The sequence below is a fragment of the Cervus canadensis genome, chromosome 27 (genome assembly GCF_019320065.1).
Source record: "Cervus canadensis isolate Bull #8, Minnesota chromosome 27, ASM1932006v1, whole genome shotgun sequence".
In the NCBI taxonomy this organism is placed as follows: domain Eukaryota; kingdom Metazoa; phylum Chordata; class Mammalia; order Artiodactyla; family Cervidae; genus Cervus; species Cervus canadensis.
In genome coordinates, this window is record NC_057412.1 from 32,446,689 (window position 1) to 32,468,489 (window position 21,801).

Consider the following 21,801-nt stretch of genomic DNA (forward strand, 5'->3'; position numbering starts at 1 on the left):
AGTCATCCGTCTCCAAAGTCATGATAGTTCACTTTCTTATTGTGAAAAGCTTTTAATGAGCAAAAACTCAGCATTTACACTGTGGAAGATCTTCTGGGGTTTAAGGCAGAAAAAAGTGTGGAGACTGGAAAAACAGATTTCATTCATGCTCTCCCTTCCCTCCAGCTCTTCAACTGCTGTAGCAGTAAATGTTCTCTCAGTTCAGTCACTCAGTCATGTCTGACTCTTTGTGACCCCATGGACTGCAGCATGCCAGGTCACCCTGCCCATCGCCAACTTGGAGTTTACTCAGACTCATGTCTATTGAGTCAGTGATGCCATCCAACCATCTCATCCTCTGTCGTCCCCTTCTCCCACCTTCAATCTTTCCCAGCATCAGGGTCTTTTCTAATGAGTCAGTTCTTCACATCAGATGGCCAAAGTATTGGAGTTTCAGCTTCAGCATCAGTCCTTCCAGTGAATGTTCTCTACAAAGTGTTAAATGTTGTTATTGAATTTCCCCATTCACTTATTAAAAGCTGTAAAATAAATGCACCATCATGGTAAGAATTTTTTCACATTTTTCCTGATAAAAAATTTTTAGACCAAAAGAGTAACAGAATGATTTTTGAAGGATTTTTAATGTTATTATTTAAAAACATATATGTATTTAACTTTTATTTACCTTGGCTTATTATTATAAGTCATATATACTTATTTATTTATTATACTCTCAAATTAGCATGGCTATTAATTATAGTTCTATGAATATGTAATTTAAATAAATGTCTCAATGTATATAATGAACTGGAAGAAATAAATAAGTAGGGATAGGGATGAAAAAGGAGCAAAGACATTTCTTTGTTATTGTATAACAATATTATAAGGAACAGAATTTGTCTAGTTGCAGTAGGGAGAGCAAGAAAAGAATGAATGGTAGAAATGTGCTGATACAACTGATCAAATTATACAATGGATTCTCTGTGGTAAGATATGAAAGAAGAAAAGGGAGAAGTCAAAACATCCATTTGTAGAGGAAGGAGCAGAGCATATGAAATAATAAATTGATGTTCCTAGTTAGACATGTTGAGCCTGAAATGACAGCTGGACTTCTTTAACTATCCATTTGGTTGAATACAATGGAGACAAGACATTAGAACTCAGAGGTGTGAGCTAAATGTAGTCTCAACAGTTATCTTCATAAAGTTGACCATCTACCTAAAAGTTATGTGTGAAAGAGCCAAGACAAAGAGCAGGGAGCCAATTTTGACCAGTAGAATGTACATTAGTATATACTAATATAGTATGTACTATTTATATATAGTCTATAGCTAGACTCTCCAGAATCATTGAAATCTGCACACACACACATCCACTATTTCTCCAGTTTCTCCTTACTGCACCAGGCACCTGTTTAAAGTAGAAGGGACCAGGTCAACAGAACCAGGAGATATTTGTGATGAAGCATATTTAAGCCTCAAAGATTCCAACTGTCTATCATGCTATTCCAGCTCAAAACAGTGTGCATATGGCTTGAAGTATCTTTCATGGATCAATAAGATAGAATTCTTTAAAAGATTCTTTATAGGTGGGTGGCTTCATTGGCACTGTCCTTTAAGTGAAAATAAAATTATTTGGAACTAGCAGCCATTTAAATGGAAAGGCAAAATATTACTAACCCAGAATCTTACCAATACAGCCACAGGCTATGACTTACTCTACATTTTCCATCTTTCTGCTCATGTCCTATAATACAGTTTTTGCCAAAATGAAAAAAAATCATCTTAAAAACTATACTACCAGCTTCAATTGATATATATTTATTCATTCCCTCAGGATCTTTGGAAAACTGTAAAGAAATTAAGATTAAATGTAAGAAGTAGTTCATTTTAATTGTATGCTTTATTAAGTATTTACATATTAATTTGAGTGTCTCATAGTACTTTGATACAAGCATACAATTTGCATCTACATTTTCACTTTAGAACAGAGCTATGGCAGTTGACCATAATAATGACTAATATGCCATAAAAAAAGTCCTAGACACACCTCGCCAATAACTAGACAAACACTATTCAAGTTACCCAAGTTCAGTGTGCAGTTTCATGTCTAATTTCCTTTCCCCATGCTTTTCCATTGTCCCCTGAAAGTCTCTTTTAATGTGTTTTTAAAATTCATCTTTTAAATTTATGTCAGGAATATTCACTTTTTTCGTGCCCGATTATATGAGTTTTGATACGTGGATATAATTGTGTGATGAACATTGGACTCAAGATCTAGAACGGGCCTATCCGTTGTTTGTTGTTTTTTTTTTTTCTCATGCTCTGGATTAATTTCCTAGGAGTTTCAAATGACCATAACTTACAAAAAATTGCCATAAATTTGGTAGCTTAGAACAACAGAAATTTACTCTCCCACAGTCCTGGAGGCTAGAAGTCCAAAACAAAGGTGGGTATAAAACTGGCTCCTTCTGAAGAAATCGTTTCATGCTTCTCTTCTAGCTTCTGTTAGCAATGCCTGGCACTCTAGCTTGCGGGTACATCACTATAATCTTTGCCTTTATCTTCACATGTGATTCTCCCTGTGCATCTGTGTATTGAAAATTTCTTACTCTCTCATAAAGACACCAGTCATTGGATTTAGGACCTACTATAACCCAGAATGATTGAATCTGTAATAGATTACACCTGCAAAGACTGTGTTTCAAAATAAGGTTCCTCTCATAGACACCAGGGGTTAGAACTTGAACATATTTTGTTGGAGGACACAGTTCAACCAACAGTGGCCTACTCTCTGGTCCCCCCAAATTCTTTTCTTTCTCACATGCAAAATGCATTCACCCACTCCTAACACTCCCCCAAATCTAACCTCATTCTAGCGTCAACTCTAAATCCAAAATCTCATCTAAATATGATAAACTCAGTAAGTCCCAAGTCTCATCTTCTAATTCATCTAAATCAAGTATAGATGAGAGTCGGCGTGTGGTCCAACCTGGGGCAAACTTCCCTCCAGAGCAAACTTGATGGATAGGCTGAGAATCTTCCAAATCATCCATTACTGGTTCCTTTTAGCTTAACAGTTCCTCCCTTACTTCACCTCCATTTCTTTTTTTATTCTACCATAAACAGCAAGGAAAAACTGGGCCATGCCTTCAACCCTTTGCTTAGGTGTCCTCTTATCTAAGTATCCAAATTCATCACTTGACAAATTCTAATTCCCACTCAAAGTCAGAACACAATTTAGCCAAGTATTCTGTCACTTAATAACAAAAATCATCTTTTTTCCCCCATGTCTAATAACACATTTCTCATTTTCATCTGAGAAATTCACCAAAAGCACTTATAACATTAATATGTTTTAAGTAACCTAGTATGTGGTAAGTTGTTACAGCAGTCCTAGGAAATGAATGACTCACCCCTTTGAAATCCATTCTTCTCTCCAGCCCTGGCCAACCCAACCACAAATCTGATTTCTGTCACAACAGTTCTATCTCTTTCCCAAATGTCACATATAGTATGCCTATGGTATGTATCCTTTTGACTCTGTTTGCTTTCACTACAAAAACCCTGCACCCGATGACATGATCCTCTACATAGAAAACCCTAAAGACTCTACCAGAAAATTACTAGAACTAATCAATGAATATAGTAAAGTTGCAGGATATAAAATTAACACACAGAAATCCCTTGCATTCCTATATACTAACAATGAAAAAACAGAAAGAGAAATTAAGGAAACAATACCATTCACCATTGCAACAAAAAGAATAAAATACTTAGGAGTATATCTACCTAAAGAAACAAAAGACCTATACATAGAAAACTATAAAACACTGATGAAAGAAATCAAAGAGGACACAAACAGATGGAGAAACATACCGTGTTCATGGATTGGAAGAATCAATATTGTCAAAATGGCTATTCTACCCAAAGCAATCTATAGATTCAATGCAATCCCTATCAAGCTACCAACGGTATTTTTCACAGAACTAGACCAAAGAATTTCACAATTTGTATGGAAATACAAAAAACCTCGAATAGCCAAAGTAATCTTGAGAAAGAAGAATGGAACTGGAGGAATCAACCTGTCTGACTTCAGACTCTACTACAAAGCCACAGTCATCAAGACAGTATGGTACTGGCACAAAGACAGAAATATAGATCAATGGAACAGAATAGAAAGCCCAGAGATAAATCCACGAACCTATGGACACCTTATCTTTGACAAAGGAGGCAAGGATATACAATGGAAAAAAGACAACCTCTTTAACAAGTGGTGCTGGGAAAACTGGTCAACCACTTGTAAAAGAATGAAACTAGAACACTTTCTAACACCATACACAAAAATAAACTCAAAATGGATTAAAGATCTAAATGTAAGACCAGAAACTATAAAACTCCTAGAGGAGAACATAGGCAAAACACTCTCCGACATAAATCACAGCAAGATCCTCTATGACCCACCTCCCAGAATATTGGAAATAAAAGCAAAACTAAACAAATGGGACCTAATGAAACTTAAAAGCTTTTGCACTACAAAGGAAACGATAAGTAAGGTGAAAAGACAGCCCTCAGATTGGGAGAAAATAATAGCAAATGAAGAAACAGACAAAGGATTAATCTCAAAAATATACAAGCAACTCCTGCAGCTCAATTCCAGAAAAATAAATGACCCAATCAAAAAATGGGCCAAAGAACTAAACAGACATTTCTCCAAAGAAGACATACAGATGGCTAACAAACACATGAAAAGATGCTCAACATCACTCATTATTAGAGAAATGCAAATCAAAACCACAATGAGGTACCATTACACGCCAGTCAGGATGGCTGCTATCCAAAAGTCTACAAGCAATAAATGCTGGAGAGGGTGTGGAGAAAAGGGAACCCTCTTACACTGTTGGTGGGAATGCAAACTAGTACAGCCGCTATGGAAAACAGTGTGGAGATTCCTTAAAAAACTGGAAATAGAACTGCCATATGACCCAGCAATCCCACTTCTGGGCATACACACTGAGGAAACCAGATCTGAAAGAGACACGTGCACCCCAATGTTCATCGCAGCACTGTTTATAATAGCCAGGACATGGAAGCAACCTAGATGCCCATCAGCAGATGAATGGATAAGGAAGCTGTGGTACATATACACCATGGAATATTACTCAGCCGTCAAAAAGAATTCATTTGAACCAGTCCTAATGAGATGGATGAAACTGGAGCCCATTATACAGAGTGAAGTAAGCCAGAAAGATAAAGAACATTACAGCATACTAACACATATATATGGAATTTAGAAAGATGGTAACGATAACCCTATATGCAAAACAGAAAAAGAGACACAGAAATACAGAACAGACTTTTGAACTCTGTGGGAGAAGGTGAGGGTGGGATGTTTCAAAAGAACAGCATGTATACTATCTATGGTGAAACAGATCACCAGCCCAGGTGGGATGCATGAGACAAGTGCTCGGGCCTGGTGCACTGGGAAGACCCAGAGGAATCGGGTGGAGAGGGAGGTGGGAGGGGGGATCGGGATGGGGAATAAGTGTAAATCTATGGCTGATTCATATCAATGTATGACAAAACCCACTGAAATGTTGTGAAGTAATTAGCCTCCAACTAATAAAAAAATTTAAAAAAAAAAAGAAAAAAAAAAAAAAAAACCCTGCACCCAAATATCCCTCAACTGGTGAATATATAAACAATCTGTGATACATCTATACATTTGAATACTAGTAAGAAGGAATGAACTACTGATACACATAACAACATGAATGAATGGATCTCAAACGCATTGTTCAATCTGTTTTTTCTTTTTTGGCCACACCACAAGGCTTTTGAGATAGTTCCCCGACCAGGAATGCTTGAACCTTAGCCCTCAGCTGGGAAAGATTGAAGGCAGGAGGAGAAGGGGACGACAGAGGATGAGATGGTTAGATGGCATCACTGACTCGATGGCCGGCCATGAGTTTGAGCAAGCTCTGGAGTTGGCGATGGACAGGGAAGCCTGGGGTGCTGCACTCCATAGGGTTGCAAAGAGTCAGACACGACTGAGTGACTGAACTGAACTGAGCCCTCAGCAGTGAAAGCCCAGAGTCCTACCCACTGGACTGCCAGAGAATTCCCAATGTCCAATCTGTTTCCAATGAATGATTTTTCAAGAAATGCAATAGATAGACATTCTAATTTATACTGTTATATTTTATATCATTTCAGAATTTTTTGGTTTTCCCTAGTTTCAATAATTATTTTATGAGAAATTTCAGAATATTATTTATTTAAATTTACCACCTCATTTCTACTATTTTGGATAAAAATAATTAAATATAAATAAGAAATTAAGAAGTGTTCTCTTAGCTGAGATGAAAGATTATACTGTGACAAAAATCCTCCATCAAATATTATTTTTCTTTTTGAAATTATATTACTAACAGCTAAATTTACTACTCATTCAATTGTATGCCTATGTTTATGGTTCATATTATCTACTGTCATATTGCTTTCCAAAAGATTGTGTCAACTATAATAGCATTACCACTATAAATTATAATCCTTAATTGCAAACTGGACTTGTATTGGTAATAGGTTTCTTTTAAGAAAAGATTTCATGTAATTTAGTAGATTAAAATTGTAGTTAAACTCATTACTTAACTACTAAAGAGAATGAATATTTCCTATCTGTTTCTTTACTTTGTCTACAAATTTTTTTCAGTGCAGAATAGCATAAAAATTAGAAGTACATAAATAAACAAAACTGATTTGTGTTTTCTTCTGTGTAAATTTCTTTTTACAACTTTGGCTCCCTTATTTATTAGAATCTTGCCTTTTTTCTTATAAATCTTACTTAGCTCTTTATTTGCTGGAGCCATTTAGCAATTATGTGGAAATGGAAATACAACTTTTTCTAAGCTATTACAGAACTTCAATTTTTAGTGTTATATACGAATGTATACAATTATGTCTATCATTTTTTTCCTTGCCATTTCTACTTTCTTCAAATAAACAAAGATATTCATCAACTGGTGAAATAAAATATTCTGTTTGACTTTTTATAGTTTTAAGATAGCATATCTATTTAACATATCTGGAATTTCTTTCAGTATACACTGTAAGAGATATAGTAAAACAGTTTATGATAAACACTTCCATAATTGTTAAATATTTGTTCATGATCCTTTATTGTCACCTTGTTTTGAAGAGCTTGCTTTATAATGTTATAGGTTAGTTTCTGTAGAAGTCAGTATTTCTTAATTTTTCTTTATTTGTTTATTCTACTTGATGTATTTGTTTTTATCATTACATAGTGTGGTAAGAATCAGCACAAACAATTAAACCAGTGTCTTTGGAAATAATATATGTATTTAGCTTGGGTAACTGCTGATCTTTTTTTCTTAATTTCCTAACTGTTTCTTAGGCAAAGACAAAATAACTGTGTTGAGGATATCACTGCATATTTGTAGGTAGATAATGTGCTTCCCCAGTGGCTCAGAGGTAAAAAATCCACCTGCAATGCAGGAGATCCCAGTTCGATTCCTGGGTCAGGAAGATACCCTGGAGAAGGGAATGTCTACCCACTCCAGTATTCTTTCCTGGAAAATCTCTTGGACAGAGGAGCCTGGCAGGCTACAGTCCATAGCATCACAAAGAATCAGATATGAGCGAACGACTTCCACTTTCAGTACATAGATAGATAAATTAATCCTTAGTCACTTTGACAGAAACAAGTTTAATTGCCTTAATTAACCAAGATGTTAATACATACAAGATTTTAGAAACTAATATTAAAATCAAGTAATCTAAACAAAGAAGAATGAACAGCTTCTCCCTCCCTGCCATTCACACTTAGGGATTTGAGTTTAAGGCCTGACTGCCCATAGGCCTACATCCAGACCTTCCTTTTGTTCCTTCTACAAGTCTTATTCAGGGGAACTCAAATTTCAGTGTGCTTTAGGATCATCAGAAGAGCTTGTTAAACATGAATATCTGGCCCATCACAGACTTACCGAAATAGAATCTCAACAGATGGAGTCCTGTCATCTGTATTTTAACAAGTTTTCCCAAGTGATTCAGGCGCATCCCAGGTCTGATTCTGATCTAGCTAATTATCTTAGGGCATTTCTGCAATTTTCCTGCCCTTTTCCTTTTTTCCTGTATTACTTATATGTTATGGCTTTGGAAGGAAGCTAGATTGTTGCATTTATGACATCAGGTAATTTACAATTTTCAAAAACAAAATGCTGTCTTTGTTCCTAAACAATGAACAAATATCCAGAGGTCCTCTTTACTGTGGGTGCCACAAAAATGTAAGATGCCAAAATCCTCCTATATTATTGAGCACTAACAAGAAAGGGTCCCTGTGGGTTATTCAAATAACAGGTTGAAGTGTACTTTTACAACGACTTTGGGACTTTGGGACTCTCTCCTATGAAAGTACCTGCCCTCATGAAAACATTTCTCTGAACAAGATTTATGTTTATATTTTCTGCTTTCCCAGCACTTTCAGAGTCCATTATTGCTAAAATTAAAGATCACAGACCTTTTAAATATTAAATAGGTTTACTTATATTATATATACACAGAGAGATACAGATATAGATATGGATATATTTGCATATATACATACATACATACATATATATGATTTAGGATTGCCTGGTAATTCTTAAAAGACAGAATCAAATTCTTATTCCACTTTATTTCTCAGCTCCTAGCACACTTTTCCTCCAATTTTGTCTTAATACTTTACCTCATTTGGATGGAATGGGACTAATTTTGGATTCTATGTGATTGTTTCTGTGAGGACAGAACTCACTAGTTTTGATCATCGGGATCATCTATAGTAAGCAATCTTCTGTGATGGGCAATTGTGTTAGCATGGTAAGTATAAAGTATAAATTGCTGATATATGGATAAATCGAATATTTGTGGAAATAGGTTCAAAATGAGACAATTCCCATGAAATAATTGCAACATTAAGTATATTTTAAATTTAGAGATTTTTATGTCTCTAATACATGAAATTAATAAAGCCACAATGTGTTAAAACATTGATACCTTGTTCTGAGTTTATTTCATATATTAACTCACTTATTTTTCACAATAACCTTCCTTATCAAAGACCATTATCATATCCATTTTACAGATAAAGAAAGGAAATTACTAAAATTCATGTAGTGTGCCCTAAGTTACATAGCTGGTAAGAAGTAGTTTTTGTAGTCAACATGTCTAAACAGAACTTATATGTTATGAATGCTGAAATTAATTTCGAGAGTATTATGGAAATGCAAAATGGAACTATCTATATAGTTTGGCTCAGGAGAACCATCGATATTCCTCTTTGGAGAGTAATGTTTCTTTGGTGGGGTGTTAATAAATTAATGAGTGTCGGGCTGTGAGTGGCATGATGAGGTTATTTGGTAGGGAAAGCCAAAAGAATAGAAAAGAAATAATTGGGATCTTTTACATGATAATGTAAAAGAAATACTAGGTAATATTTTTCACCCTCTGATTTTTTTTCTCTTAGAAAGTTTTATTGAGGAAAAAGGAAAGGAAAGAAATGATTGAAGAACAAGTGAAAAGTCAGAAAAATAATAGAAAGTTGGATTCTTCCAAAGATAATGGGCTGAATAAAAAATTCCAGCAGCAAGTGGCTTGAGATTTTTGAAAGTATGAAAATTAGATATGCCATTTTCTGTTTTACATTTGATCTGTTATTTTGCCTCTCTATATAACTTCTAAATTTTTAGTAAAGACTTGACCCTGATGCTGGGATAGATTGAAGGCAGGAGGTGAAGGAGATGACAGAGGATGAGATGGTTGGATGGTATCACCAACTCGACTGACATGGGTTTGGACGTGGGACATGGACTCGGGAGTTGGTGATGGACAAGGAGGTCTACTGTGCTACAGTCCATGGGGTTGCAAAGAGTCAGACATGACTGAGTGACTGAACTTGACTGATTATGCTTATAAATATTTGAATATTTTTTTAAATGAGAAAATGGTAGTATGACCAAACAGACTGATACAGTATAAAGCAGAGGTTATTTGTGTGGAGACAAGTGATAGAATGAGGTTGATAACTGATTATCTGAACCAGGACAGTCTTCAGGGCCGACTTAGCCTCAAAAAAAGTGACCACTGATAAGTTACTACACTTTTTTGTGCATTCATTTCCTTACCTGCACATAAATTACATAGCAAATTTTACGAGTTTGTTTTACAGAGTAGATTTAAATTTTTTAATTAATTATTTTATAGCGCAGTTTTATACTTAAGAAAAATTTATCAGAAAGGACAGAGAATTCCAAAGTAGCATACAGCATTCCCACCAGCAATAAATGAGAGTTCCTGTTGCTCTAGATTCTTGTCAGCATTTGGTCGTGTCGGTGTTTGGGATTTTCGCCATTCTAATAGGTAGTTCCAGTATCACATTGTTGTTTAATTTGCAGCCCCCTAATGACATATGCTGAAGCTGAAACTCCAATACTTTGGCCACCTCATGCGAAGAGTTGACTCATTGGAAAAGACCCTGATACCGGGAGGGGTTGGGGGCAGGAGGAGAAGGGGATGACAGAGGATGAGATGGCTGGATGGCATCACTGACTCAATGGACATGAGTTTGAGTAAACTCCAGGAGTTGGTGATGGACAGAGAGGCCTGGCGTGCTGTGATTCATGGGGTCGCAAAGAGTCAGACATGACTGAGTGACTGAACTGAACTGAACTGAATGACATATGATGTGGAATATCTTTCATTTGCTTATCTTCCATCTATATATCTTCTCTGGCAAAGATTCAGACCTGTTGTAAATTTTAAATTGGGTTGCTTTTTTCTTATTGTTCAGTTTTAAGAGTTCTTTGTATATCCTGGTCCTGCATCAAATATGTCTTTTGCAAGTATTTTCTCCCAGTCTGTGGCTTATCTTTTCATTCTCTGAGCAGTGTCTTTTACAGATCAGAAGATTTTAGTTTTGATGAAGTACAACCTTCAGTTTTTTCTTTCGTAGACTGCTTTAAGTGTATTAAAAACTCATTGCCAAACTCAAGGCCACCTAGATTTTTCCCTAAGTTACTGTCTGTAAGCTGTATAGTTTAGTGTTTTACACTTAAGTCTATGATCCATTTTGAGTTAGTTTTTGTGAAAGGTTTGTGTTTAGATTTATTTTTTGTATAAGGACATCTACTTCTAACAACATTCGTTGAAATTATCCTTTCTCCATTGCATCACCTTTGCTTTTTTGTCAGATTAGCTGACTATCTTCTTGTATGTCTATATCTGGATGCTTTGTTCTCCTCCATTAATCTATTTGTTTATTCTTTCAATAAGACCACAGTCTTAGTTGCAGTAGTTTATAGAAAACTCACGATATCAAGTAATGGCGTCAGTCCTCTGATATTTTTCTTCAATACACTGTTGGCTAAAATTTATCTGTAGTATTTAATTTTGTGAAAGTCAATAAAGGAAAACCTCATTTAAAATGAAAGCAGGAAGCCCTGAAGGGAAAGCTCTCTCTCTCTTTCTCTCTCTGTCTCACACACACACACACACACATGCTCACACACACACACACACACCATTAACTACAGCTTATTTTACAGTTCTGGGGGGAAGAAGGTTACTATACTACCCCAGCAGGAGGAAGGAAGATTTTTCTCTTTGCCCATCAACAGCCCAGCTAATTACAAATCGCCAAAAGTGCCAAAGAGAAACTCTCACTTTCCTGCAATGGACTTTCCTTCAAAGTAGCCCCTCCCACCTCCCTCCTCATTCCTCTGCTGTGTTTTGCAGATCTGTCAGTGGTTTGCCATGTCCAAGTAATTCCTCTGCCATTCCCAAATAAACACATTTGCTGGTAAAAATAACTTTAATTATAAAGGTCAACTGTAAGACCCATTTCCCTATTTCCTTATTTCTAAGGCAGAATGTTTTACCACTGAGGAAAATCCAAGAATTTTATAAGGCTTCAGTTATCCAAAACAAGAATCACAGTGCCAGTCACATCTTGGAAAGAAAATGGAAAAGTCTGGGCAAATTTGGCTGGCCAGTTGCTGCTCTGTTGTGGCTTTCGTTGCCACAAGCTAAGTCACTTCAGTCGTGTCCAACTCTTTGCAACCTTCTGGACTACAGCCATCCAGGCTCCAGTGTCCAAGGGATTCTCCAGGCAAGAATACTGGAGTGGGTTGCCGTGCCCTGCTCTGGGGGATCTTCCTGACCCAGGGATTGAACCCGTGTCTCTTATGTCTCCTGCATTGGCAGGCCGGTTCTTAACCACTAGCGCCACCTGGGAAGCATGTTGATTCAATTCCACAGTCTCCATTGTCTATTGTTGTGACATGCCTCCACACTAGTGTAAGGTAGGAAAAGAGGAATTATATTGTCTTGGGTTATTATGTTTAATATTATATTTATTACTATGTTTAATAATTGCTGAGTCCTAATAACCTTGGCCTTGAGCCCCAGGTGACACAGATTATATTTTTGTACACACAGGAATCTATGTAACACTTACAGCTAAACTTTCACTTCAAAACACACACAGATTGAGCCAGGATAAGCTCCCTGGATCAGAATCCACAAACAGTAAATAAGTTCTCTTTTAGGTCACCTAGACCCTTGTACCGCACCGATGCGCCTAGTGAATTTCCCCTCTTATGGAGCTGGGTAGATGGGAGTTGTGTCGAATCAATCAGGGGTACATCAAATCATCATAATTGTTCCTGTTTCAGTAAATTTCAGAGGAAAATGAATACAGGCTTCAATTTTGCAACTCTGACCTCCTAGATGTCCCCACAAATCTGTAAATTTCTTTTTCTCTCCAACAAAAATTAAAACACCAAACAAGGAGAAACATGGAGAGAAGCCAATACTTGTCCTGTTACACATAATTTTTCCTCATTATAATGAATACACACTTGCCAGAAACCAACAATTTTCACCTTGCCCAAAACTTATCTAACAAACCTCTGTTCTCTGAATGTCCTCAGTTTCTTACTAAAAGAAAAACCTACTTTGAGCCTTTCACAGCAATTAATTTAATACTACTGCTAGAAAAATGAATACAAACTAAAGCTCACAGCAGCTGAAACATCCCAAGGGAAAATTTACTATATATTTCAAAAGTAACCTGACTGAAGTATCACATTCTATAACATTCTATAGCATTTGGAAATTTGGCAATTGATCACATAAATATTACACTAACATGGTTCTATAATACACTAACATGGCTTTATAATATTTTGAAATAGTTTCCCTCCTATTTTCTTCTGGTTTTGGGGGCAGTTGTTGTTATTATTGTTTTTGTTTGGGTCTCAAGCAAGCAGCCCAACCCTTATTTCAGTGTCTTATTTCAGGAAAATTTGTAGGAGAATATAATGCAGAAGTGGCCTAAAGTGTTTGTTTTTACCTGCCCTAAACCCTAAGAAGAATTTAGGCATAAAAATATAATAAGAATGAATGAATGAAAGGGATCTCTGGGCAAAGATTGTGTTTCCTGGCAAAATAGGAAAGTAAGTGGGATTATTGCCCCAAAGATAAAAACAAAAACTTCAAGCAGTGAAGCCAAGAGATGTCCCGATACTATCAGAGCAAGGGAACCTGTGCTGTTTGTCATCAACACCTCAAGGAAGATGAGTAGACAGATACCAAAGAGAAATGCTTGCATTGTGTATACATAGATGGGAACAAAGGTAGGAAACTTCACTGATCAACTCTGTTCTAAAAAATAAAAAGAAATATGTGAAGAGTCATGAGGACTGGAATCAGACATTTTACCAACTTAAGTGAACCTGATACTAAGATACACTTGATGCAATTGCATGTGTTATACAGAGGAGATAAAATTTTACAGAGAAGGTCAGAGTGTAGGAATAACTGAGGGGAAGTTTTCTCCTGGCTGAGGAATGGGTGTTAGAGTTAGAAAGTAAATTGATTTATGGAAGAGGAAGTAAAGTTTACTGTTTACATAAGTCTGTTAATAGAGACTTTTACAACTTATATCTTACAAAAATAATCAATGACATATGAAGCTGACAGCATCTAAAGCTGCACATGGCAAATTTGCATCCACCTAAAAATTGAAGAAAAATCTAAACTTTTGGCATACATTTGTCAGACTGAGCCAGGAATCTTGGACATGGTGGAATAATGAGCTTAAAGAAAGTTTCCAATAACAGAAACATGAGCAATAAAATGTGATCAAGAGAGTTGATAGATTTCCAGTTTCCTTGAAACAATTACACAAAAATAATATATTTTATGAAAATAATTGCAGTTAAATTAAAATTGGAAAAAATGGGGAGTAATTTAAATTGACCACACAGGAAATGAAGCAATTAAATTTGTTAAATATAGCCTATTTTAGAAAATACTTTCCAGATGAAAAAGTATTAATATTAGCATAGTTCTGATATTAAAATGTTTGTTTATTAACTCAACAAAAATATCATTAGGATCAAAGCTAAATTCAAGATGAGATCATCCAAAGATACTTCGTTCTGAATTGCCTATATAAACTCTCCAAATTATTGTTTTAAAAAGGAAGATACATCCCATGATGATTTTCTCTTTCTACTTTTGAATACAAACTTAGTATTGGTTGTTTTTAAACACTGAAAAATAGGACAGAAAAAATAGGAAAAGAGATCGTGGAGAGGAACTTTGGAGCTTCAAATTATGAATATTCAAATAATGAATTTTCCCCCATTTTTTTCTCTTCTCTACAGTCATTTTCATTGATTTTAAGTATTTATATGTCAATGTTTATAATATGCACTTTTGGTTGGCCTTTGCTACATTTTTAATCAAGAATTGGCCATCCCACTTTGTTTCATAAGTTGAGCTGCTAGTTTATTCTAAATAATCTTTAAGTGGAATTCTTGAGTTTTAAATAAAATTTCCTCTTAGGTGTCTTTCAATTTCTAGCATAATTTGAAAGTTACCAATTAAACAAATTTGAGTCTGCACATCAAGAATAGTTCAGTTGCCAACAAAAGATGTGAAGGCAACCAGAAATGAAGGTACTTTGTACTTGTATTTCATTTTGATTCCCTGGAAACAAATAAGATTTTAATGGGAATCAGTATAATGTAATAATTAAGATCACAGACTCTGGAAACAGACTTTTTTTTTCCAAAATCTGGGCTCAGTAATAACTAGATGTGTAATATCTTTCAGACTCAGTTTCCTGATATATAAAATAAAGATAACAGTACCTACCTGATATAGTATCAGTGAGAATTAAATGAGGTTAATATATTTTAAATGCTTAGGTTGGTTCCTGTTATAAATATTCATTATATTAGGTGTTTTTTTTTTTTTATTATTATTTCCCTTCCTGGGATGAACTATTGTGCTTTGGGGAAATCAGAAAAAGAGAGAACCGTGTGTTGCTGGGATTTGGGGTTTTCTTGTATCATAGGTGTGTCATCAGATGCTGAATGTGACTGTCGCTGCTTTCTTCAACTTTGGGTTGATCCCCAAAAGACTGGAAGCAACGTATAAGCAAGACTGAAAGCAATCCCAAATATCCTAAAATCTAAGACGTTACAGAGATTATGAAGCAAATTCTGCCAGCGCATTACTCATTTCTAACTTACATTAAGTGAAAAAACTGCAAGTCTGGGGCTAAAGAGTCTGATAGAGAATTTTCTTTGGGCAAAGTTGTTGGGATGAAATTTTGGTTTCTCTTCACCACAGGTAAAATGAAAGGAACCAGCCAATAACTGGAGTAAAACAGTTGCCATGATAAATCTAAAGAAAAAAAAAAAAAACTGACCAAAGTCTGGACACAAAGAAAGGGCTGCTTTGAGAATTCCCTACATATTCATCAACATCAAAATATGTGATGCTGTAAAACTAGCCATGAACTCATCAAGAGAACCCACTTTGAGTCATCTTAAAAAGCAGACAATCTAACATAACCACTAGGTAAGGCAAAGGGCCCCCAGCAGTGGGTTGACTGGAGGAATCCCAGAGACTGGATTGGAGTAAAAAGTAGCCAAGCAAAGACAGCATGGCCCTCATCAAAGAAGCTATACCCACGGATTCCCAGGAGGCAAATCTCCAGGGAAACCCACAAAAATATCCTACAAGTGAGAGTCGGTGTTGGCATTGTCACACTTAACAGACGCCAGCGAAAGATTCAAGTGGCACAACGAAGGTAAGATTTCCCTGGTCTTTGTCTTGCCTGTATTTCTCTATCCCAGGTCTAGAATAACCAAATGCAATTTAAGGGCTGATTAAAAAGGAGTAAAAAATAAGGCAGGGTGCTTCCCAGAGCAGAGACTTTCCTACCTATAGAAGGGACAGTTTAAATTGAGTGATATGTTCAGTTGGTTATTAGACTCTATACTTGCATGCAGTTTAACGAAGAAAATACAAATGATTTAAACATAGAAAAACTGAACCTCATTCAGATTAACACCCACGCAAATTAAAACCATAAAAGACTTTATTTTCACTTATTAAGTTAGCAAAGACAAAAAAAAATTGACACTGTGCTGGAAAGGATGTGTGAAGGAGATACAGCTACATATGAATGGTGGGTGGGTAACTGGAACAGGTATGTGTATAAAGAAATTAATGTAGAAGTATTTTACTGCAACATGATTTGTTATATAAAGTATTGGAAATCACCTTAATGTCCAATTGGCTAAAACCCTGGGTTAAGATATTTAATGTAACCTCATATAAGGGAACACTATGTTATCATTAAAAGTATTAAAGAAAATCTACAGGGATAAATATGAAAAATAATCCAAGATACATCATTAAATGAAGTAAGGCAAGGTGCAGAACAACATATATACTATTCAATCACTGGTGAAAAAATATATCTATATCTATTTTATATGTATGAATCCATTTATGTACAAATGCTCTTAATATCTTTAGAAATTACAGAAAAGTAGTGGTTATATCTCCTGAAAATTGAGTTTGAGGGACAGGGGAAAAAGAGAAGCTGTAATATTCAGTATACATACTTTAAAATTCTGTACCTTGATTATTTGCTACCTACTTATAAAATAATACCACAAAAACTACCAAAAAAGATATTATCTGAATGGGAAAAAAATTGGAAAATCCTTAAAATATTAAGTATCAACTGCAATACAAATCAGATTTCTGTGGTATTCTTAACAACTCACCAAATAAAAATAACATCAAAGACAATATTCTTAATCTGAAAGAGTACACCCACAATAAGGCATATTTGGATACATCTGGGATTGCCAACCCATACCCTTAGAACGTCTAGAACTAAACAGATGTAATCATAGTTCTGATATATTTTGTCCAAAAAAAGAGGACATAACAACAACAACAAATAAAAACTATGACATTCTTTCATTTCATGCTATTTATAAATATTTTTAGTTTATTGACAGCCTAATAGGCCAACTCATTATAATAATCCCAGAGTGGATAAAGAATAAGTTCACCCACTTATTTATGGGAGAAACACTTCATTGTAGGAGGGAAACCACTGCTTTTACATCTTCAAATCTGTCTCATAATGATCTGATCCAGAGCTGGTCATGAACCACTTTAGGAATCACCAAGCTGAGAGCTTTAAATGAAGCAGAAATGTAGACACAGTACAGAGTGTATAATAAAGGTCAATAAGTAAAGCTGAAAAAGTAGGGAAAAAAGAAGGGCAAATTAGGAATATGGAATTAAGAAATAAAAACTACTGTGTATAAAATAAACAAGAGGATATACTGTATAGTGCAGAGAATTAAAGCTATTATATTGTAATTTCAATGAGCATAATCTGTTAAAAAAATTGAATTACAATGTTGTACACCTAAGACTAATATTTTTTAAAACTAGGTAAAAATACATTTAGTCAATTCTGAATACAACATAAGGGGCTTTACTAATAGTTGATACAAAAATCCTCCACATCTTCAAATTTGAAATTATCTGTGTATTTTGATATAATTTATAAATTGTCCAAGAATCTCTTTTAGGTATAATAGGAAGCAGTCAGAAATGGAATTGATGAAGGTGAAAGAGGAAAGTGAAAAAGCTGGCTTAAAACTCAACATTCAAAAAACTAAGACCATGACATACAGTCCTATCACTTTATGATATACAGGTGGGGAAAAAATGGAAACAGTGGCAGCTTTTATTTTCTCGGGCTCCAAAATCACTAAGGACAGTGACAGTAGCCATGAAATTAAAAGACATTTTCTCCTCGGATGAAAAGCTCTGACAAACATAGATAGTGTATTAAAAAACAGAGACATCACTTTGCCACAAAGGTTCACATAGTCAAAGCTATGGTTTTTCCAGTAGTCACATATGGATGTGAGAGTTGGACCATAAGAAGGCTGAGTGCCGAAGAACCGATGCTTGTGAACTGTGGTGTTGGAGAAGACTCTTGAGAGTCTCTTGGACTGCAAGGAGATCAAACCAGTCAATCCTAAAGGAAATCAATCTTGAATATTCATTGGAAGGACTGGAGTTCCTTCCAATGCTGGATGTTGAAGCTGAAGCTCTAACATGCTGAAGCTGAAGCTCCAACAATGCTGACGTTGAAGCTCCGATACTTTGGCCAACTGATGTGAAGAGCCAACTCATTGGAAAAGACCCTGATATGGGGAAAGATTGAGGGCAGGAGGAGAAGGGGGCAACGCAGGATTAGATGTTTGGATGGCATCACTAACTCAATGGACATGAGTTTGAGCAAGTTCCTGGTGATAGTGAAGGACAGGGAAGCCTGGCATGTTGTAGTCCATAAGGTCACAAAGAATTGGACACAACTGAACAACAACAGGCTATTTCTTACTATTCGGGAATCACTTTGTAGAATCTGGATTTTTTTTTAAATCATCATTTCAAAAACTCCCACCTCTTATAAAATTGATAAGAATGTGTTTGTCTCAAAACATTTTCTTCCACAATCAAGCTTATGTTATTGAGAGACTTGACACAGACTCCTTTAAAAAAATGTTTCTTATGTATTAAAAATAACTTTAATACTAACTGAAGAAAATTGGAAGTAGTTATCTACAGGTAAAGGGTGGGAAGCAAGATGAACATCCTCTATCACCAAGAAAGACCATAAACAAATATAAAATTATCAACAATGCTCCAGCTTGTTCACTTGGTAACAACACCCTGCATTGAGGCGTCTCCCTGACTGTCTCTCACAAATGGGCGGTAGGGACCCTGCTCTAGAAAACACATGTCCTTCACTTCCACCCACCTGAGGGACTTCTCTCAAGCACCATAGGGTTGAAAACTACCATGCTCAGGAGCATGAAACATTTTATCTTTGCTGAAACTATATTCTCTTTTTTTGCTTCACAGATTGTTGTTGATGTTTTATTTTTACCATTTTGATGTCAGGGAAGGTTGGCAAATTTAGTACCACTTTCCAGTGACTAAAGAACATAAAATCACTTTCTTACTGATATATTTAAAAGACTCTGTTTAGATTCAAATAATTGGAACAGGTCACATTGGTATTTTAAAATAACTTGTCACACCAAATAGTAGACTTTTCAACCTGTCTAGTGTGGAGATTTGAACAAGCCAGCTTAATTATTATGAAAGCTAATACTAAGCCATATTATAGTTAAAACAGACTATTCGATTTCAAATTTTATATAACTAAGGGCCAAGAATGGCCAAGACAATCTTGAATAATAAAATTGAGGGCTTATCCTACCATGGCTCAGTAGTAAAGAATCTGCCTGCAATGCAGGAGACCTGGGTTCGATCCCTGGGTTGGAAAGATCCCCTGGAGAAGGGAATGGCTACCTACTCCAGTATTGTTGCCTGGCAAATTTCATGGACAGAGGAGCCTGGCAGGCAGCAGTCCATGGGGTCGGAAAGAGTTGGACATGACTGAGCAACTAACACTTTATTTTATCAGATGTCAAAGGTTTTATATAAGTTGTAATTAAAACAAAGATAAAAAATAGAAAACTGAAACAGAATTGAGAGTCCAGAGTGATCCACAGAGATATGCTTACCTAATTAATGACAAATATGCAACTACACACAAGTGAGAAAAAGAGGGCTTAAGAATAAATTGTATTTGTACTAATGGATATCCATATGGAGGAAAAAATGAATGCTGATGCCTAAATGATACAGAAAGCAACTGTACATAGATTGTACACTTAAATGTAAAAGTAAATGATAAAGCTTCAGAAAAAAGGACATATTCTTAACTTTAGGTTGGGCAGAGATTTCCAAACAGATCACAAAAGGCACTAAACACTAAGAAGACAAGTGATAAACTGAACTTTACTAAAATGAGGAACTCACTCATCAAAAGACATCATCAAAATAGTGAAAAATCAACACAGTTAAATATTTTCATATGTTCAGTGAAAGATTTATATTCATAATATATATACAATTTCTACAAAGTAATAGGAGAGGAAGAATGAAAACAGAAAATGGAATAAGCACTTTCAAAAAGAAGATATCCACACAAATATGGTCAATTTATTTTCATTAAAGTGCCTAGGTAATTGAAGGAAAAGAAGGAAAAGACAGTCTTTCCAAAAATAGTGCTAAAACAAATGAGCATTTATATTTTACAAACTCATTTATTTTATTTCTTCATAATTCAAATGAGGTCAATTCAACTAAAAAAACAATTTTGAACCCTCACCACATGCCAGTGATTGCTTATGAGGTGCAACTGATGGAAAATTTTTAAGTGAAAGATACTAAGTGAAAAAAAACTCTCAATAAAGCTTAGTTTTGTGAAATCATCTTAGCAAGGTGCACTATTCAAATATACAAGTCAGTTGAGATATGAAATGAACATCTCATTGAAAGTATTGAGAGGAAATGAAGACTGGAGAGCTATAAAGGGCTATTCTTCAAAGGGAGAGGATTCTAGCAAGCCATCTGCAAGAATGGCATGCTATGCAAAAGCAATATAAAGCCTCCGTCCAGAAGAACCTAAAATAAGGACTTTGATATTAGTATCATAATATATAGCCCAAGCATCAGCTTTTAATTAAATGAGCATGACATAATCTGGCAAGAAGTATTTCCCTCTCATTTAAAAAAGGAAAAACATAAAATCCCCATTTCAAAACAAGAACTGCAATAGCAGACAGGGTCACCATGATTTAAAAAAACAAGGAAAACATACATAAAATGAGTACATACATTTTTAAAGCTTTAGGAACTTTGAGCTTCAGTTAGTGTAAATCGCTTATTTTACAGTTAAAAAAATGAGATCTGCAATGATTTTTCAGCATCAGATGTAAGCTGGGAATCTATAGTTTCTGACTGCCAGTCTACTTTGACAGGATGCCTTTTAAAACTTAAAATACGTCAAATAAGTTAAACCATTTTTCTAGCCTCAATGATGTGATGTTTATATATTTTCATAGATGATTATGAAGAAACAATCCAAATAGCATATACTATCAGTATTGGTGTACCGAAGCTTAAAAAAAAAAAAAAAAAACCAGTAGATTTCCTAGTCTAGAATTGTTTCTATAGACCAAGTGAGCATTCTAGCAAGACAAAGCAATTTAGTATAATAACGGGAAGAAATTTCCTCTAAAAGCTTCATTATTCTTTTAAAGATACTAGAGAGCATGCGTAAAATCAAAGAGCACCAGACTATGGAACAGTTCTGATTTCTGCAATTTATCTTATTGACAACAAAAGTACAATAAAAATACATGTGAAAAACCCTTTTGGCTTAAAAATATCATTTTTTAAAAACTTATTCTCATAATAAGATGCTAGTTTTACTATGAACAAATTCAGTGCATTTCAAACAATGAATTCTGGAATATAATGCTAAATTTATAAAAGGATCTTATTTTAAAGC

At 35.2% G+C, this 21,801-nt stretch overlaps 1 long non-coding RNA gene across 1 annotated transcript; it reads right to left on the bottom strand.

Moving 5' to 3' along the window:
- Window positions 1-203: 203 nt before the first annotated feature.
- Window positions 204-12,227, bottom strand: LOC122428678. Its single transcript, XR_006265785.1, has 3 exons — window positions 12,106-12,227; window positions 4,439-4,442; window positions 204-242 (listed from the first exon to the last, which is right to left on the bottom strand). It is a non-coding gene; the product is annotated as an uncharacterized LOC122428678 (long non-coding RNA).
- Between the last annotated feature and the right edge of the window lie 9,574 nt (window positions 12,228-21,801).